This window comes from Hemiscyllium ocellatum, chromosome 46 (assembly GCF_020745735.1).
Source record: "Hemiscyllium ocellatum isolate sHemOce1 chromosome 46, sHemOce1.pat.X.cur, whole genome shotgun sequence".
NCBI classification, from domain to species: Eukaryota; Metazoa; Chordata; class Chondrichthyes; order Orectolobiformes; family Hemiscylliidae; genus Hemiscyllium; species Hemiscyllium ocellatum.
Window position 1 is genome coordinate 15,763,636 of NC_083446.1, and position 21,133 is coordinate 15,784,768.

The 21,133-nt window shown below is 43.1% G+C and overlaps 1 long non-coding RNA gene across 2 annotated transcripts in view; it reads left to right on the forward strand.

The window, feature by feature from the left end:
- Nucleotides 1-20,731, forward strand: part of LOC132836260 (uncharacterized) — a 54,631-nt gene extending 33,900 nt beyond the window's left edge. For both annotated transcript variants that reach the window (XR_009647346.1, XR_009647347.1), the window contains 2 exons: nt 1,875-1,974; nt 20,016-20,731. This is a non-coding gene — a long non-coding RNA (uncharacterized LOC132836260). The remainder of the gene's footprint in view (nt 1-1,874; nt 1,975-20,015) is intronic.
- The last annotated feature ends 402 nt before the right edge of the window (nt 20,732-21,133 follow it).

Genomic DNA, 21,133 nt, shown 5'->3' on the forward strand with positions numbered 1-21,133 from the left:
TCTGAACCCTTTCCAAAGCTTCCACATCCTTCCTTTAATGCAGCGACCAGAACTGTAAGCAATACCAAGTGCGGCCATACCAGAGTTCTGTACAATTAGACCATAAGACGTAGGAGTGGAAGTAAGGCCATTTGGCCCATCGAGTCCACTCCGCCATTCAATCATGGCTGATGGGCATTTCAACTCCACTTACCCGCATTCTCCCCGTAGCCCTTAATTCCTTGAGACATCAAGAATCTATCAATCTCTGCCTTGAAGACATTTAGCGTCCCAGCCTCCACTGCACTCTGCGGCAATGAATTCCACAGGCCCACCACTCTCTGGCTGAATAAATGTCTCCGCATTTCTGTTTTGAATTGACCCCCTCTAATTTTAAGGCTGTGTCCACGGGTCCTAGTCTCCTCGCCTAACAGAAAATTTTCCTAGCGTCCACCCTTTCCAAGCCATGTATTATCTTGTAAGTTTTTATTAAGTCTCCCCTTAATCTTCTAAACTCCAATGAATACAATCCCAGGATCCTCAGCCGTTCCTCATATGTTAGACCAACCATTCCAGGGATCATCCGTGTGAATCTCTGCTGGTCACGTTCCAGTGCCAGTATGTCCTTCCTGAGGTGTGGGGACCAAAACTGGACACTGTACTCCAAATGGGGCCTAACCAGAGCTTTATAAAGTCTCAGTAGCACAACGGTGCTTTTATATTCCAACCCTCTTGAGATAAGTGACAACATTGCATTCGCTTTCTTAATCATGGACTCAATCTGCATGTTTACCTTTAGAGAATCCTCGACTAGGACTCCCAGATCCTTTTGTACTTTGGCTTTAAGAATTTTCTCACCATTTAGAAAGTAGTCTATGCTTTTATTCTTTTTGCCAAAGTGTAAGACCTCGCATTTGCTCATGTTGAATTCCATCAGCCATTTCCTGGACCACTCTCCCAAACTGTCTAAATTCTTCTGTAGCCTCCCCACTTCCTCAGTACTACCTGCCTGTCCACCTAACTTCGTATCATCTGCAAACTTCGCTTGAATGCCCCCAGTCCCTTCATCCAGATCATTAATATATAATGCGAACAGCTGTGGCCCCAACACTGAACCCTGCGGGACACCGCTTGTCACCGGCTGCCATTCCAAAAAAGAACCTTTTATCCCAACTCTCTGCCTTCTGTCAGACAGCCAATCCTCAATCCATCCCAGTAGCTCACCTTGAACACCATGGGCCCTCACCTTGATCAGCAGCTTCCTGTGTGGCATGATCTGTCATGTTGTTTTCCCCATGCCTTTCTTGCTTTGCAGGTTCAGTCTAACCTCTTCACATCTTGCTCAGCAAGTTTAGTTACAATGCAGTTGGATCTTTCATCCATGCCAGTCGTACAGATTGCAAATAGTTGAAGTTCCAGCACTGATCTGCATGAGTTAAAGTTTTCAGGTTGGCAAACTAATATTTATCCCAACTATCAGGTTGCTGTTAGTGAGGCAAACCTCCGCTTCACTGTCCACCAACACCACAACCTCTTATTTTGTTCAAAAACCTTTTACCTGACGTCTTAGTGAATGCTGATTGGAAATAGAATTGCACAACATCTCATCTTTCTGCACTGTCCGTGTCACATCTTCTAAGACGTCAGAGTTCCTTGCTCTTGTTGGGAGGAAAGCCCTTCACAAGGAAGTAGCTTATTTTGGAGATGTTACTGTCCAGATCGTTGTACACAAATCACATAAATCAAAAGTGATGGTATCACCAAATATTCGGAGGACAACTGATGGGTTCCTAGTTACTATCAAGGGATGGAACAGTCTGGATGTGGTCATACAGGGGTCATGCTCACCATGAACCCACTCAATAAGCCTAACAGATGAATTTAACAATTTACAGGTATTCCAGGCAAGGAGAGAGAAACAGACAGACACCCACACTGATCAAGCAACAGAGAGCAATATAAGGATATTTGGATTTCCAACAGGCGTCACTTCAGGTCAGTCTTTGATTTAAAAAATTGAACAATTTCTTGGTGAAAATAATTTGGAAGATAAATTGTGAAGAGGATGTAAAGATTATTCAAACTGAGCAATGTAGAGGTGCTCAATGAGTGGGTTAAGCATTGTCCGACGTGGTATAATGTGGAGTGTGTGATGGTTGTCAGGAAGAACCGATAAAGAGCCTTTAATTTAAATGGGGAGTTGTTGTAGGACTCTGAGGTGCAGAAAGGTGTGGGTGTCCTGGAATATAAATCACATTGAGTTAGTCTGCAGAGGCAGCAAGTAATGAAGAAGGCAATGAAATTTCTTTTTTTCATTTGTTTGTGGGAGCATCACTGGCATTTATTCCCCCACTCCTATCAGCCCTTGAGTAGTTGGTAGTGAGATACTCATTAAATTGCTTTACTCCATAAAATTTCAAATGTTTTTTGGCGAAACAACATAGCAGAAATTAAACTGCAGCTTTTTCTTTTCCTGCTCCCAGTTTAACATTCAACCAGTTTCTGTTGAATTAGACACTGGAATCTCATTGGTCTGAGTGAGTTTACATAGAGCATTATAAAATGGGGAAGGAGTTACAAACTGGAATCTAACCGAAGAGATTGGGATTTTTATATAGAGCATAGCATGTAATGGGGAGTGAGTTTCAGTCTGAAATCTAATTTGGGGTAATTTGTATACGGAGTGACTGGTAGCAAGAAGTGAGTTACATACTAGAATCTAGTTGAGAGGATTGGGTTAGTTTATACTGTATACAGAATAACAGATACTCAGGAGTGAGTATCCCTCTAATCAAAGGGATTGGCATGGCTTTTGTGTAGAAATGCAGATACTCCGGAGTGAGTTAGAGAGTAAAGTCTGAGGGAATCGGTCTGGTTTTATATAACAGAATGCAGATACCCAGGAGTGAGATACAGACTGGAATCTCGTCAAGAGGTTCAGGGTGGTTTCTGTATGCAGTCACAGATAAAAGGGAAGGACTTACAGATTGGAATCTCATCGAGGGTTTTGGGGAGCTTTGTATAGCGAATACCAGAATCACGTGCATTGCAATATTTGGGAGGTGTCTAATTTGTGGAGGGCCTGCAAAACCTAAGGGGGGGCATAAGATGGGGTGGGAGTTGGGAGAACTACACAATTTTGTAGGGGGCTGCAAATGGGGGAGTGCAATATTTTGGGGGTCGGTATTTGGCATGTAAAACTTGGCAGGAAAGTTTGTGGGTGTATGCAAACATTTTGGGGGTACAGCAAAATTGTGGGTGTTGTATAATTTGGGAGCAGTTGAAGACATGGGGTGCACATTGAGGCAGTGCATAATTTTGGGGAGCAAGATTGTGGGGGCTGCAAGAAAGACCAATATCCAGGGGTGTAAAACTGCAAGGGGAGGTACAAGATTAATAGGCACACCATTGAGGGTCACATTGGGGTGTGAAAAGTCAGGGGGGCACAGTATTTTGGGAAGGGCAAATATTTGGGGGGTGCACATCAGTTTTGGGGGTATATCTGGGTGGAGGAGGCAAGATTTACGGGCTTGCAAAATTGGAGGGGACCTCACAAACTGGAGGGAAGGCGGAACCAATGTTAGGGATATGCATACACTTTGGGGTACAGTATTGTTGGACCATCAAATTTAGTGGGGACGCAAAAGTTGGGAGGAGGACTGCATCGCTTTAGTGATCCATAATTTGTGGAGAGGCTGTGGAATGTGGCAAGGTGAGAAGAAGGCAGTGAGAATAAAACAAAGGGAAAACAGAGGGGAAAAAAAGTGGGAAAGACCAGAGATGAAGAAAGGGAACAAAACGAAACAGACTTGGTGAAAAAAATAGTGTGGGAAGAAGACAGAGATAAAGGCAGAAAGAAGAGGTAAGAATCAAAATAAAAAAGAAAGAAAAGAGAATTTGAGAGAGGGAATGGAAGAGAGGTAAAGAGAGAGAGACCAAGAGAGACAGCGATTGAAGGGGAGAGGGAGAGCAGAAAAAGGGGAAAAGAGAGACAGCGAGACAGACAGACAGACAGAAGTTAAGGAAGGTCATGGAGACACTCACCATTCCAGTGGTTCCAGCTTTCTTGTTAGTTTCTCACCCTCCCTCTTTCCCATGAGAGTCAGATCCTGTTCCTAGGGTTTGCTTCCGCCTGACTGGTTCAGGGAGGGGTGAAGATTCCAAATTGTCATTGAAATTCCAACAGTACCGACACTCAGAGACAGAGAGAGACACACACAGAGACACACCCTCGTATATTTACCTGTCTGTCACCCAAAGACCCCTGTCCAAAAATGCCAACTCGTCCACTCAGCTCCCTCGTCTTGAAGCTCACTTGCCCCAGGTAGGGAGCACTCCCAGAGGCATACGAGATTGGGGACGGACGTAAGAGAAAGCAGCAGCTCAACAGTTAAGTCCAGACTGCCTCTGTTTGTCCCTCTCCTCCCCGCACACAATCCACAGCAGCCACAACACAGGTTAATTTAGACAACAGAACACAGGCCTCTGCAACAATGGGCATACATTTCTTCTGCAAGGGAACACAAGATTTTTACACAGATCAACCCAAGGTGTAAGTGGGACTGAGATGAACTGGTCAGCAGTTTACTTTTAATGAGTTTCTGAGAATTTTAAAAGCGAATCGATCCATTTTATAAATGAACGGTTATTTCACAAATGTCCCTTCCCGGTGGTCACTCAAACAGACCAACAATGTCTTACACAGAGTTGATGGTAACAGAACAGTACAGCACAGGAACAGGCCCTTCGGCCCATGATGTTGTGCCGAACATGGCACCAAATGAAATTCTGCTTGCTCTTGGCCCATATCCCTCCATTCCTTGTGCTTACCTAACAGTCCCTTAAATGCCCCTATCATATCTGTCTCCACCACCACCCCCAGCGGTGCGTTCCAAACTCTTACCACTCTCTCTGTAAAAAACCATTGTCCCTCACATCTCCTTTGAATTTTTCCCCCTCTTATCTTAAGTGCATGCCCCCTTGTATTAGCCATTTCAAGTGTGTGAAAAAGATTTTGACCATCAACCCTATCTATTCGTCTCAGAATTTTATAGACGTCTGTCAAGTTTCCCCTCAGCCTCCGCCACTCCAGAGGAAACGACCCAAGGTGTGAGTGGGACTGAGATGAACAAATCAGCATGTTTACTTTGAATGAGTTTCTGAGAATTCTACAAATGATTATACATATCTATTGTACAAATTAAATTGAGTTTATTAAACAGATCAACCCTGACGATATATCAATGGACATTGTGTGAATCTCTATGTGGATGTCTGCGTATTTTTATATATGTGTTTCTGTGATTTGTTCTCTGTCTTCATCTGTGTGTTTCTATCTCTGTGTGAGTATGTCTATGCAGCATTCTCCTGCCTCCACCACTGAAGGACGACTCTGCATTTCTATATTTCCTGCCAGAGTGGACATTCACAATTTTTCCCACAGTTAGACTCAATCTTACATAGAACAATTCAATGGATTGGAGGGGAGCTAAAGTAACCCCACCAATGCCTTGTACAATTACAATGAGATTTATAAATCAGGGCTAACAATCCAGTTGGCTTTCTGATTACTGATGCAGTAACCCCACTATTTAAAAAAGGAGGTAGAGAAAAAACATGGACTTATAGACTATTTAGCCTGACACTGGAAAACAGTGTGGGATCGTGTTCAAATAACAACCGAAGTCGGTGAGTGGTGAAAATAACCTCTATTCAGCAACTGCAGTAGCACAGTTCAAGGTGGCAATGGAATCCTGAAATACGGCCCTTTCAGTCACCTCTTTAAACACTGTTCTTACATGTATTACATAGTTTTATCCATTGTGCACAAACATTTGTGTGCCATCTGTCCTGGGGAAGTAGGAGATTAATTAAACATGTGCTAATGGCTGGCAACTACTCAGGTTAGAGTGTCTGTCCGGTCTGCTTGCATAGATAAAAGGTGTTAATCCTTTTACTTTCTAAATTGGTACATGTGAGTAAACCTACTAATCCTTAATGATCTAAATAAAATTTGCATAATCAAATTCTAGAGAATATTAAACTGATAACTGCAGCTTAGTCAAGAGCTTGGTCAAATATTTACCTATTTGCTGCCTGACTGTTCTCATTCATACATGCAATTTTATGGAAGCGCTGTTTTGATTGTAAGTTTCTTAAAGAGGATAGCAGCCCTGTTTAATAAATATTTAACAAGTACAAGCTGATTGGAGAAACTGTTTGGTGATCTGTAATCTATTCAGGTCCTGACAGACAATTAGTGAAGGCTGATTAATATTATAAACTTTCCATATTTTCAGTTGAGATGTGAGGAAATGATGGTAGGATTGTGTTGTTTCTGAATAGGTTACAATATTGACATTTGTTCAGAGGTAGCTTTTAACACTAATAAGTCTAAACACTGTTTGATTGAAGGTGTAAAGAAGCAATAATGAGTTTGAAGGGGTGTTTTAATTTAGTCAATCTTGCAACAGTAAAACATATTACAAAAACGTGGTTTAATGAATGAATGAAAATACATTATAGTAAGCATAGCCATTAGTAAAGAGTTATAAATGAATTTCGTGAGCTGGCCAGTCGGTTAGTAAAGATACCTATAACACAATATCTTGCAACACCAGGTAGGTTTAATTGGAAGCACACTAGCTTTCAGAGCGCCGCTCCTTCATCAGGTGATAGTGGAGAACACAATTTTAAGGCACAGAATTTATAGCAAAAATTTCCAGTGTGATGTAACTGAAATTACACATTGAAAAATACCTTGATTGTCTGTTGAGTCTGTTTGAATACCATGATAGTTTCACTTCTTTCATGTGTAAATCACAAAACCTTTTTTTATCTCACAACAGTGACAGGATTGGGCAGAGTCAGCCAGCATAGATTTACAAAAAGGAAATCATGCTGCATAAATTTGCTCGAATGTTTCAAGAGCGCATTTAGAGTTGAAAAGGAGGCAGTGTACGTTACTCTTCAGAGGGTCGGTCTGGACTGGTTGGGCCGAAGGGCCTGTTTCCACACTGTAGGGAACCTAATAAAAAAAATGTGGTTTACCTGGGCTCTGAGAAGGCATTCAAAAGGTCCCATAGGTGAAATTAGCATGTAACTTTAAAGCACATGAGGTTGAGAGTAGTGTATTGACACAGATACAGAACTGGACGTCAGACAGGAAACAAAGTCTTTTTTTGAGTGTCAGCCAGTGATCAATTTAGTGCTATAGGGATCACTGCTTGGACTCCAGCTATTCGCAATATCTATTAATGAAGTAAGTGAGAAAACTTAGATGTCATGTCGCCAAGCTTGTAGATGAAGTGACAAAGATGATTGAGGAAGGCATAGCAGTCGACGTGGTCTATATGGATTTCAGGAATGTGTTTGACAAGGTAGACTGGTTAACAAGGTTAGATCTCAAGGAATACAGGAAGAACTGGCCATTTGGCTCGAAGATAGAAGACAGAGGGTGGTGGTGGAGGAATGCCTTTCAGACTGGAGGCCTGTGACCAGTGCTGTGCCACAAGGATTGGTGATGGGTCCCCTGCTTTTCATATTGATATAAATGATTTAGATGTGAACATAGGAGGTATAGTTAGTAAGTTTGCAGATGATACCAAAATTGGAGGTGTAGTAGATAGAAGTGCAGAAGGTTACCTCAGAGTACAACGGGACCTTGATCAGATGGACCAATGGGTCGAATAGAGGTAGATGGAATTTAATTTAGATAAATGTGAGGTTCTGCAGTTTGAAAAGGCGAATCAGAGCAGGACTTAGACACTTAATGGTAAGGTCCTGGGGAGTTTGGCTGAACAAAGAGATCTTGGCATGTAGGTTCATTGTTCCTTGGAAGTCGGGTCACTGGTAGATCGGATAGTGAAAAAGGCATTTGATATGCTTTCCTTTATTGGACGGAGCATTGAGTGGTGCTGGAAATGCACAGCTGGTTAGGAGCAGGAGAGTTGATGTTTTGAGCATAAGCCCTTCAGCAAGATTGGTTTGGGGGGTGGCGGTGGAGGGGGAACATAGAGCATAAGCATTTCTCATGAAAAGATTATGCTTGAAACATAGTCTGTGCTGTTCCTTGGCTGCTGCTTGACCGGCTGTGCTTTTCTAGTGCCATACGTTTTGACTCTGATACTCCAGCATCTGCATTCCTCACTTTCTCCTGTAGGAGTTGGGAGGTCATGTTGTCGCTGTATAGGACATTGGTGCGGTTGCTTTTGGAATACTGCATTCATTACTGGTCTCCCTGCTATAGGAAAGATGTTGTGAAACTTGAAATGGTTTGAAAAAGATTTAAAAGAATGTTGCCAAGGTTGGAGGGTTTGAGCGATAAGCAGAGGCTGAATAGGCGGGGGCTATTTTCTACAGAGCTTCAGAGACTAAGAGGTCATCTTATAAAAGTTTTTAAAATCATGAGTGTCATGCAACAGTGAATGGTCATGGTCTTTTCACCAGGATAGCGAAGACCAAAACTAGGGGGCATAAAATTAAGGAGATGGGAAAGATTTAAAAAGGACCTTAAGGACAACGTTGTGTGTGTGTGTGTCTGTGTGTGTGTGTGTGTGTGTGTGTGGAATGAACTGCCAGAGGAAGTGATGGAGGCTGCTACTATTAAAATATTTAGTGACATCTGGATGGGTATATGAACGGAAATGGTTTAGAGGGATATGGGCCAGATGCAGGCAAATGGGAGTAGATTAATTTATTTGCTCAGCATGAACAAGTTGATTCAAAGGGTCGGCTTTCATGCTGTACATCTCTCTGACTCCATGATGTGAAGCTGAATGGAGCAGTGAACTATTAGAGGGAATACAGATATGCTCCAGTGAGTAGACAAAAAAGCAAGGTGGATGAATGATAATGCAGATAAATGGGAGGTTAACCAGTCTGATCACAAAAACAGGATGACAGATTATTATCTGGCAAGAAGCTGGGAAAGGGGGAGGTGAAATGAGACCTGGTGTCCTTGTACACAAGTCACTGAAAGTTAGCATGCAGGTGCAGCAGGAGGTGAAGAAGGCAAATGGTGTATTGGCAAGAGGATGTACAGGAGCTAGGATATAGATATAGAATCCCTACAGTGTGAAAACTGGTCATTTGGCCCAACAAGTCCACACCGACATTCTGAAGATCATCACACTGAAACCCATCTGCCTAACCTATCCCTACAACCTGGCATTTCCCATGGCTAATCCATGTAATGTAAAACATCCCTGGATACTATGGGCAATTTAGCGTGGCCAAACCCTCACATCATTGGACTGTGGGAGGAACCCAGAGGAAACGCCTGCACATTCTCTCTGTGTCTGGGTAGGTTTCTAGCAGGTGCTCCAGTTTCCTCCAACAGTCTTACTGCAATTGTCCAGGGTCTTGGAAAGAAATCGGAGTTAACGTTTCGGTTCAGTGACCCTTCCTCAACCTACAGCAGAATGAGTGTGAGGCGGGTGAGGGGGAGTCCTCAGTGAAAGTCAAGAGTGAAGCAATTAGGACTAGGTCTGCTAGAGCCAGAGTATTGTTCCCTGCATTGAGGGGAGGACTGCTTTCTGTCCACTCTTTTTACAGCACATTCAATCAATAGTATTTCCACATTGTCAATCCCAACCAGATATCACAGTAAGACCTAACAGAGTCGCTGCACTCACCAGCATCTCACTATCATCGGCCTTTCACTGTGCATGATTTTCTATTGTGTCTGTGGGAAAACCTTTCTGAGATTAGTGTCAATGGAAGAGCGCCAAGAGATTCAAAATCATGAGCAGAGGAGCTCCAAAGGATGTGTCTGGGTATCACAGTTCAAAGGAGAGACTGGGCTTTCCTGGGGGAGCAGTGCGATTTACCCTAATGATTCCTGGATCAAGGGGTTATATGATGAGCAACGGTCGTAGAAATCAATCTTAGATTCAGTATGGCAGAGAAAGAAGTAATTTAGCCTATTTCATCAATGCCAACTTTCTTGCAGAAATGCAGTCTCTCCAATTCCCCTGCTCCTCCCCAAAGCCCTGCAAGTATATTTCCCTTAAATACTTATCTAATTTCCTTTTTTAAGTCATTGATTCTCTTTTTTTCCACCCAGTGGCAGAGAGGACTGTGTAGAACCATTCATTCTGAGGAACAACAGAGCTTTGTTCCCCTTGTATCTGTTGATGGGAGTATATTAGCTGAAGGATATAAAGGTTCCTGGTTCAATCCCAAGTTTCACCAGTCAGTTTTATGCACCAAGTGCTACCTTGCAGCACCACAAACCTGGATTTGATTTCACCCTTGTGTGATTTTCTGTGTGGAGTTTGCACGTTCTCCCAGTACCTGCGTGGGTTTCTGCTAGGTATTGGAGTTCCATGCCATTGTCCAAGTTTGGGTGGATTGACCATGCTCAAAATTATGCTGTACTGTCCAGGTTAGCTGATTTAGCTATATAAAAACACCATGCTCGGTTACTGGAATGGCGGGGAGAGGGGTGGGGTGAATGGGGTGGGACAGAGGAGAGTCTGGGTGGCATGCCGAAAGGAGGGAGGTGCAGACTTGATGGGATAAATGGCCTTTTCCTGTACTCTAAGGATTATGATTCTATCTTTTGCCCATCTCGGAATGATTGATTCGGGTTAGGGATACTACCCAACATTTTACAAGTTACATGATTCATTTGGATGTGAGGATTGAAAGCAAGGTAGCTAAAGATGGATAGAAAACTGTTGTTTGAAGACATGAGGTTGCAGGCAGATAGAGTTAGGGTTGGTGTATGGGCAAAATATCTTGCAGATGGAATTTAATATATAAGTAATTCACTTTGGCAGGAAGAATAATTAAGAGCAGAATTCCTTAGATGGAGAATGACTGCAGAATTCTGAGGTGCAGAAAGATTTCTGAGTCATAATGTATGAGTCACAAAGTTAGTACGTGGATTCAGCATGCACGTGTAGTCAAACATCATAGAAAGAGACCTTTTGGTTTCACTAGTGCAAGCTGACCGTGTTCCCAAACTAAAGTAATTCCACCTTCCTGTGTTTGGCCCATATCTCTCCAGAGTCATAGAGATGGACAGCATCGGAACAGGCCCTTTGGTCCAACCTGTCCATGCAGACCAGATATCCCAACCCATCTAGTCCCATCTGCCAGCACCTGACCCATGTCCCTCCAAACCCTTCCTATTCATATACCCATCCAAATGCCTCTTAAATGTTGCAATTGTACCGGCTTCCACCACTTCTTCTGGCAGCTCATTCCGTACACGTACCACCCTCTATGTGAAAAAGTTGCCCCGTGGGTCTCTTTTATTATCTTTACCCTCTCACCCTAAACCTATGCCCACTAGTTCTGGACTCCCGGACCCCAGGGAAAAGACTTTGTCTATTTACCCTATCCATGCCTCTCATAATTTTATAAACTTATATAATGTCACCCCTCAGCCTCCGACACTCCAGACAAAACAGCCCCAAACTGTTCAGTCTCTCCTTGTAGCTCAAATCCTCCAACCATGCCAACATCCTTGTAAATCTTTTCTGAACCCTTTCAAGTTCCACAACATCTTTCCAATATAGAAGGAGACCAGAATTGCATGCAATACTCCAATAGTGGCCTAACCAATGTACTGTACAGCTGCAACATGACCTCCCGACTCCTGTACTCAATATCCTGACCAATAAAGGACGGCATACCAAACGCCGCCTTCACTATACTATCTACCTGTGACTCCACTTTCAAGAAGCTATGAACCTGCACTCCAAGGTCTCTTTGTTCAGCAACACTCCCTAGGACTTTACCATTAAGTGTATAAGTCTTGCTTTCCCAAAATGCAGCACCTCTGAATTAAACTCCGTCTGCCACTTCTCAGCCCATTGGCCCATCTGGTCAAGATCCTGTTGTAATCTGAGGTAGCCCTCTTCGCTGTCCACTATACTTCCAATTTTGGTGTCATCTGCAAGCTTACTAACTGTACCTCTTATGCTCACATGCAAATCATTTATGTAAATGACAAAAAGTGGAGGACCCAGCACAAATCCTTGTGGCACTTCACTGGTCACAGGCCTCCAGTCTGAAAAACAACCCTCCACCACTACCCTCTGTCTTCTACCTTCCAGCCAGTTCTGTGTCCAAATGGCTAGTTCTCCCTTTATTCCATGAGATCTAACCTTGGTAATCAGTCTCCCATGCGGGGGGGGGGGGGTCATTATGGTGCCACCCTTTTGGTACTGATCATTTGGCCCCGCCATTTTGGCTCTAAACTGGTTTGGCGCTCATTACTTTGGCGCTGAGCTGTTTTGGCACCAATTCAGAATAATAAAAAAAGTCTTGTTTGGTTAAAGAAGAGAGGATGACTAATGACCCAATGTAATTTTCCCAATTAGCAAGAGTTGATCGTCAAAGCTGTAATAACCCGCTGTAGATTCAAATCTCGTTTTGTAATCATTTTCTCATTTAACAATTGTTAATTGTTAATCTACTCCCTTGATGATACTTAAGCCCTTCTGTCTTCATATTGGAAAGCTGTAATACAGTTTTCTTTTTATTTTATTGTAGAGCTCAGACCAGAAATGGCTAAAAACATTCTAAGCAAGAGAGACAAACGAAAATTTTCACATAATGGTTATCTATATGTATCGGTGCCGAAACAGCTCAGCGCCAAAGTAATGAGCACCAAAATGACGGGGCCAAATGATCAGCCCCGTCCCATTCCGCCATGGGGAACCTTGTCGAACGCCTTACTGAAGGACATATAGATCATATCTACCCGCTGCCCTCATCAATCCTCTTTGTTACTTCCACAAAAAACTCAATCAAGTTTGTGAGACATGATTTCCCATGCACAAAAGCCATGTTGACTATCCCTAATAAGTCCTTGCCTTTCCAAATACATGTACATCCTGTCCCTCAGGATTCCCTCCAACAACTTGCCCACCACCGAAGTCAGGCTCACTGGTCTATAGTTCCCTGGCTTGTCGTTACCACCCTTCTTAAAGAGTGGTACCATGTTAACCAACCTCCAGTCTTCCGGCACCTCACGACTATCGATGTTACAAATATCTCAGCATGAGGCCCAGCAATCACTTCTCTAGCTTCCCACAGAGTTCTAGGGTACACCTGATCAGGTCCTGGGAATTTATCCACCGTTATGCATTTGAAGACATCCAGCACTTCCTCTTCTGTAATATGGACATTTTCCAAGGTGTCACCATCTATTTCTCTACTTTCTATATCTTCCACTGTTGGAATATTGCGTGCAATTCTGATCTCCTTCCTATCGGAAAGATGTTGTGAAACTTGAAAGGGTTCAGAAAAGATTTACAAGGATGTTGCCAGGTTGGAGGATCTGTGCTACAGGGAGATGCTGAACAGACTGGGGCTGTTTTCCCTGGAGCGTCGGAGGCTGAGGGGTGAACTTATAGAGGGTTTACAAAATTATGAGGGGAATGGATAGGATAAATAGACAAAGTCTTTTCCCTGGGGTCGTGGAGTCCAGAACGAGAGGGCATAGGTTTAGGGTGAGAGGGGAAAGATATAAAAGAGACCTAAGAGGCAACTTTTTCACGCAGAATGTGGTACGTGTATGGAATGAGCTGCCAGAGGATGTGGTGGAGGCTGGTACAATTGCAACACTTAAGAGGCATTTGGATGGGTATATGAATAGGAAGGGTTTGGAGGGATATGGGCCGGGTGCAGGCAGGTGGGACTAGATTGGGTTGGGGTATCTGGTCAGCATGGACGGGTTGGACCGAAGGGTCTGTTTCCATGCTGTACATCTCTATGACTCTAAGTATATTCCTACTTCCTTTATACTCTTCTAAAGATTTACTTGATCTATCCTGTCTATACCTTATATATGCTTCCTTCTTTTTCTTAACCAAACCCTTAATTTCTTTAGTCATCCAGCATTCCCTATACCTACCAGCCTTTCCTTTCACCCTAACAGGAATATACTTTCTCTGGATTCTCGTTGTCTCATTTCTGAAGGCTTCCCATTTTCCAGCCGTCCCTTTACCTGCGAACATCTGCCCCCAATCAGCTTTCGAAAGTTCTTGCCTAATACCATCAAAATTAGCCTTTCTCCAAATTAGAACTTCAACTTTTAGATCTGGTCTATCCTTTTCCATCACTATATCACAGTCCCCTAACACAATTGATCTCTTGGAACCTGACTTACCCCTCATTGCATTAGAGCCAGTCTCAATACCAGACCCTTGGCTGTTCGTGCTGAGTTCCCCTGAGAATCCATCAAGCCCTACATTTTCCAAAACAGCATACTTGTTCGAAATGGGTATATCTACAAAAGACTCCTGCAATAGCTGCCTCCCTCTCTTACCTTCCCTGGCGTTTAACCCATCTATGTAACTGTATCTGAGACTTTCTCCCCTTCCTATAACTGCCATCCATCACATACTGTTGCTTTTGCAAATTCCTCATTGCTTCTATCTCTCCAATCGATCCGTTCGATCTGATAAGATTCGCAGCTTGCAGCACTTATGATTTGGAGATGCTGGTGTTGGACTGGGGTGTACAAAGTTAAAAATCACACAACACCAGGTTATAGTCCAACAGGTTTAATTGGAAGCACACTAGCTTTCGGAGCGCCTGACTACCACCTGATGAAGGAGCGACGATCCGAAAGCTAGTGTGCTTCCATTTAAACCTGTTGGACTATAACCTGGTGTTGTGTGATTTTTAACTTTGTGCAGCATTTATGACAGATACAATCCACAGTAATCCTTAAACTCTCTTTAAACTCCCACATCTGACAAGAAGTACATATCATTCTATTAAAGGCCATTTTTGCTCCTTCACAATCTACAGACCCAGAAAGTAACACCATCTTATTACTCTCCAAACACCGCCCCAGGTTAAATTAATAGTAATGGCTTATATTTTAAGTTTAATCAAGAGACATATCTCCAAAAAACATATAATCAAGAAAGAACCCACTCTACTCCCTACTGCACATTCTCTGTGGGCCACACTTAAAAACAATGTTGAATTTATCGGATTCTGTGCTGTGAACTTCGCCCAACAGTTCCTCCACGATCAGTTGTAAATTTCACTGCTTGTTAATTTTCCCAGATGCACTCCGATGTCCAACGATACATGAATTCAAATAGCAAAGGCGGTAAGTGTGCAGGTTCACTCTCTCTCTGTCTCTTTCTCCCCTGCAATGACCTCACCATGTGCTTCCTTTGTCTGCTCTTCTTCCTTTTAATATTGCTGTTTTTTTGACTTTCTTTTTCCCAAGGTTCCAGAACAACGTAACCTCATATAAAACAGTAATTGGTGCTCCTGGTGTTCGAGGAAATCATCTCCAACACCTAAAATACCTCAAAAAGGGGCAGCTGTTGCAGCCAGAAATTTTTCCCATCCTCCATCTTGGATTGCCCCTTTTCCTATTCATGAACTTATCGAAATGTCTTTTAAACATTGTAACTGTACCTGCATCCATCACTTCTTCTGGCAGTTAATTCCATACCACCACTCTGTACCAAAAAAATACATTTTCCATTATGTCTTTGTTAAATTCTTCTCCTCTCACCTTAAAAATATGCTTCCTAATTTGGGCCTCCCCACCTTAGAGAAAATATCTTTGCTATTCAACTTATGTATTCACCTGGGCGGCATGGTGGTTAGCACTGCTGCCTCACAGCGCCAGAGACCTGGGTTCATTTCCCACCTCAGGCAACTGTCTGTGTGGACTTTGCACATTCTCCCCATGTCTGTGTGGGTTTCCTTCCACACACACAAAAATGTGCAGGTTTAGTTGAATTGGCCATGCTAAATTGCCCATAGTACTATGTGAAGAGGGGAATGGGTCTGGATGGGTTGCTCTTCGGAAGGTCGGTGTGGACTTGTTGGCCCGAAGGGCCTGTTTCCACACTGTCAGTGATCTAATCTATGCCCCTAGTGATTTAATAAACTTCTATATGATCACCACTCAACCTCCTACACTTCAGTTAAAAACATCCCAGCCTATCCTGTCTCTATAATTCATTCTTGGCAACATTCTGGTAAATCTTTTCTGAACCCTCTCTGGTTTAATAATATACTTCCTATAACAGGGTGACCAGAACTGCACGCTGTATTCCAGAAGAGCCCTCACCAACATCCTGTATAACCTCAACATGACGTCTCTACTCAAAAGTCTGAGCAACGAAGGGTAAAAACAAGGACTGCAGATGCTGGAAACCAGAGTCTAGATTAGAGTGGTGCTGGAAAAGCTTAGCAGGTCAGGCAGCATCCGAGGAGCAGGAAAATCAACGCTTCAGGCAAAAAGCCCTTCATCAGGAATAGAGGCAGGGTGCCAGCAGGGTGGAGAGATAAATGAGATGGGGGTGTGGGGGTGGGGAGAAAGTAGCATAGAGTACAATAGGTTAATGGGGGTGCGGATGGAGGTGATAGGTCAGAGAGGAGGATGGGTTTCTTGTAGAGAGAGGAGGAAAACTCCTTCATGAAGGCAAGTGTGCTAAACACCTTCTTAACCACCCTATCTACCTGCGATGCAAATTTCAAAGAATTATGTACCTGAAGCCTCGATCTCTCTCTGTGTGTGTTCTACAACACTATCCAGGGTCTCACCATTCCTGCCATTGTTAGTTTTACTAAAATCCAAATTAAACTCCATTTTCCACTACTCAGCCCATTCACCCAATTGATCAAGAGCTCTGCAATCTTTGTAATCGAGAAAGCAAATAGGTTCTTTCCTTTATTATGACAGGAATTGAACATAAATGTAAGGATATTCTGCTTCATTCCTACAGGGAATGGGTGAGACAACATCTTGAATACAGTGTGTAGGTTTTGGAATTCTGGAAATTTATTAGAGGTGATTCAGAGGAGGTTTAGCAGATTAATACCTGGAATTAGCAGGTTGATGAAGGAGGATAGGTTGAGCGAGATAAAAGAACAAGGAGGTGGATTAGAATTGCTGATTCAAACAGGAACGTAATGTGAGGATACAGGATGTGGTGACGTAGAATCTAAATGGGTTGAGCTCAGAAACTCAAATGGGCAGAAAATGATAGTGTTCTCTACCCCTTCCTACCAAAGTGCATTATCTCGTTAGGAGTGTTGTATTCCCTGGAATTTAGAAGATTGATGGATGATTTGATTCAAAGTTTCCAGATGTTAATCAAAGTTGGTCATGTAGATAGAGAGGAACTATTTCCACTGGATGGTTGAAGTGGGAACTCAAACACCCTTCCAACTGCTGTAATCAGACAAGACTGGAGTTTTTTTTTTGTTCACTGGATTATTCGAACAGACAAATGAGATTAGGAGTAGGCCACCCGGCTCTTCGAGCCTGCTCTATCTCTGAATGAGATCACGGCTGGTCTGATTTCGACATCAGTTCTATGTGTCTGCATATCCCCCCAATAATCTTTCACTATCTTGGTCATCAAAAATTATCTGCCTCTGTCTTTAAAATATTTGAAGATTCTGCATACAGTGCCTTTTTAGGAAGCAAATTTGATAGACTGTCAACCCTGTGAGAGAAATATTTCCTCACCTCTGCTTTAAATGTTTCCTCATCTCACCCTTACTTTTAAACTATGGTTACTACCTCTAGATTCTCCCACAAGAGGATACTTTCTTTTCAGCATCCAACTGGTCAGGTCCCCTTGGGATCTTTTATGTTTCAGTTTAGTCTCCTCTTTCTCTTCTAAATTGCAGAAGATACAGGCCTAGCCTGTCTAGCATTTCCTCACAAAGCAATCCACCTATTCCAGGTATTAGTCCATTAAGCCTCTCTGAACTGCTTCCAATATATTAGCAACTTTCTAAGTACGGTGACAGTACTGAGCACAGTCCTCCACATGCAGCCTCACCAGTACGGAAGGGGGAATGCTTGTAACCCAAGAGGGTACATTCCCACTTGCTTATGGTCATAAGTTTTCAGCAAGCCTTCAGAACATTGGTTAGGCCACGTTTGGAATATTGCATGCAATTCTGGCCTCACTCCTACTGGAAGGATGGTGTGCAACTTGAAAGGGTTCAGAAAAGATTTACAAGGGTTTTGCCAGGGTTGGAGGATTTGAGCCATAGGTTGTGGCTGTTTTCCCTCATGCATCGGAGGCTGAGGGGTGATCTTCTAGAGGTTAATAAAATCATGATAAACACGCAAGGTCTTCTCCCAAAGGTAGCAGAGTCCAAAACTGGAGAGCATAGGTTTAAGGTGAGAGGAGAAAGATTAAAAGGGGAGAAGGGCCAATGCCCGAAATGTCGATTCACCTGCTTCTTGGATGCTGCCTGACCTGCTGCACTTTTCCAGCAACACATTTTTCAACTCTGATCTCCAGCATCTGCAGTCCTCACTTTCTCTGAGTTCTTTGAGGAGGCGTCAAGACAGGTCAATGATGGTCGAGCAGTGGATGTGGTTTACGTGGACTTCAGCAAGGCATTTGATAGGGTTCCTCATGGTAGGCTCATTGATAAAGTCAGGAAGTATGGGATACAGGGAGATTTGGCTATCTGGATTCAGAATCGGCTGGCTGACAGAAGGCAGAGAGTGATTGTAGATGGAAAGTATTCTGCCTGGAGGTCAGTGTTGAGTGGGGTCCCGCAGGGCTCTGTTCTTGGGCCTCTGCGCTTTGTAGTTTTTATAAATGACTTGGATGAGGAGGTTGAGGGGTGGGTTAGTAAATTTGAAGATGACAGAGGTTGGAGGTGTTGTCGATAGTACAGAGGGCTACTTCAGGCTGCAGCGGGACATAGACAGGATGCAGAGCTGGGCTAAGAAATGGCAGATGGAGAGTTCAACCTGGATAAATACAAAGTGATGCATTTTGGAAGGTTGAACTCGAATGCTGAATATAGGATTAAAGACAGGATTCTTGGCAGTGTGGAGTAACAGAGGGATCTGGGTGTGCAAGTACATAGATCCCTCAAAATTGCCACCCCAAGTGGATAGGATTGTTAAGAAAGCATATGGTGTTTTGGCTTTCATTAACAGGGAGATCATGTTTAAGAGCCGCAAGGTTTTGCTACAGCTCTACAAGTCCCTGGTGAGACCATTCTTGGAATATTGTGTCCAGTTCTGGTCGCCCTACCATAGAAAAGATACAGAGGCTTTGGAGAGGGTGCAAAGAAGGTTTACCAGGATGCTGCCTGGACTGGAGGGCTTACCTTATGAAGAAAGGTTGAATAAGCTCGGACTTTTCTCTCTGGAGAGAAGGAGGAAGAGAGGAGACCTGATCGAGGTATACAAAATAATGAGTGGAATGGATAGAGTCAATAGCCAGAGACTTTTCCCCAGGGTAGGATTAACTGGTACAAGAAGTCATAGTTTGAAGATATTAGGAGGAAAGTATAAAGGAGACATCAGAGGCAGGTTCTTTACGCAGAGAGTTGTGAACGCATGGAATGCGTTGCCAGCTGTGGTGGTGGAAGCAGAGTCATTGGGGACATTTAAGCAACTGCTGGACATGCACATGGATAGCAGTGAGTTGGGGAGTGCTTAGGTTAAGTTACTATATTTTACATTAGGATTAAATCTCAGCACAACATTGTGGGCCAAAGGGCTTGTTTTGTGCTGTACTTTTCTATGTTCTATGAGTGGTGCATGTATGACATAGGGTGGTACGTGTATGGAATGAAAAGCCAGAGCAGCTGGTGGAGGCTGGTACAATTACAACATTTAAAAGGCATGTGGATAGGTATTTGAATAGGAAGAGTTTATAAAGACAAAAGCCAAAGGTTTGCAAATGGGGCTAGATTAATTTAGGATATCTGGTTGGCATGGATGAGTTAGACTGAAGGGTCTGTTTCTGTGATACCTTTGTCAATGACCTTAAGCCTAGGTCATTTACATTGAACCAATTACAGACTGACCAGGTTCTGGCCAGCCAGTTGTACAGCTCATATTGTTACACAGACAGCATTGTTATGGTATCACTGAAACCTCCCACTTCACTGGTCTGCAGAAATAACAACTGGCTGCAGTCTTTCCCACAGCCTGGTTTGTCCTTCATTTTTCAAATTCTGCCCTTTCAAGGACATTAATGATCCAAGTGGTTTTTATGACAATCTGGCAGCTATTATTCAATTTTTCCTGTTTTAAATTTATTTTCCAGGCAGGAATCTCAAGTCAAATATTGGATCAAGAGCTGTCATTAATGCCTGATTCTCAGGAGCTGAACATCATCAGCTTTGAACATGGAAGAAAAAAGCAATGTTCAATGTGAAGAGCAACCATACGTGTGTTCCGTGCTTGCACAAGGCTTCAGCCAATCATCTGGCCTGTCGAGACATAAATGCAATCAAAACAGACAGACAACAATGACATATCATGGTCATGGATCTCAGTTTGAGCTAAGCAAGGGCTTATGCCCGAAAGGTCGATTCTCCTGTTCCTTTGATGCTGCCTGACTGGCTGTGCTTTTCCAGCAACACATTTTTAAGCTCTGATCGCCAGCATCTGCAGTCCTCACTTTCTCCTAAGCAAGGGCTGCTCAGCTCCTGATCCCTGTTTTGGTGCAAATGTGGACAAAGGATCTCAATTTCAAATGTGATGGTGACTATCCTTGAAATTAAGGACCCATTTGACCGAGTATTGTATCAAGGCATTGTAGCAAAACTAGAGATAACAACCATCTGCGAATGCTATTCTCCCCGTATTAGCAAATGTTTGCAAAGCTCGAGTCATCAGACTTGAGTAGATTATCACAAGGAGAATCTATTCGAGCTTGTACCACAGATGTGTGGAAGAGGTCTCTCAGTCAAGCTTAGCAATACTCTGCCATTTACAGTTCAAAACAGCACATTTTGTGTCACAACAGTTATATGCAATATTGGTATAAAATAAATGTTAGTAATTTATTGCAAAAACAAGTTTAGTAGTTTCTTGCAAAGTTCTGAGTTTCTCTCAGTTCTTATTGCCCATCTTGGAGGGCAGTTCAGAATCTCACAATGATCTGCCTGAACTGCTCATAAACAGCTTTTCACTGTACTTAGGCACACATAGCAATAAATAAATGAAAATCTAGTGATCATGTGCAGTCCAGACCAGGTAAAGGCAATAGTTTCCTTGCCTTAAAAGCATTCCTGTGCTGGGGGGTTCTTCCCAACAATCAACACATGGTCATGATTTGACTCTTCAGAGTTATAGAGTCTGACAGTATGGAGACAAGCCCTTTGGCCCAAACTGCTCCATGCCGACCAAAATGTCCATTAGTGCTAACCCCATTTCCCT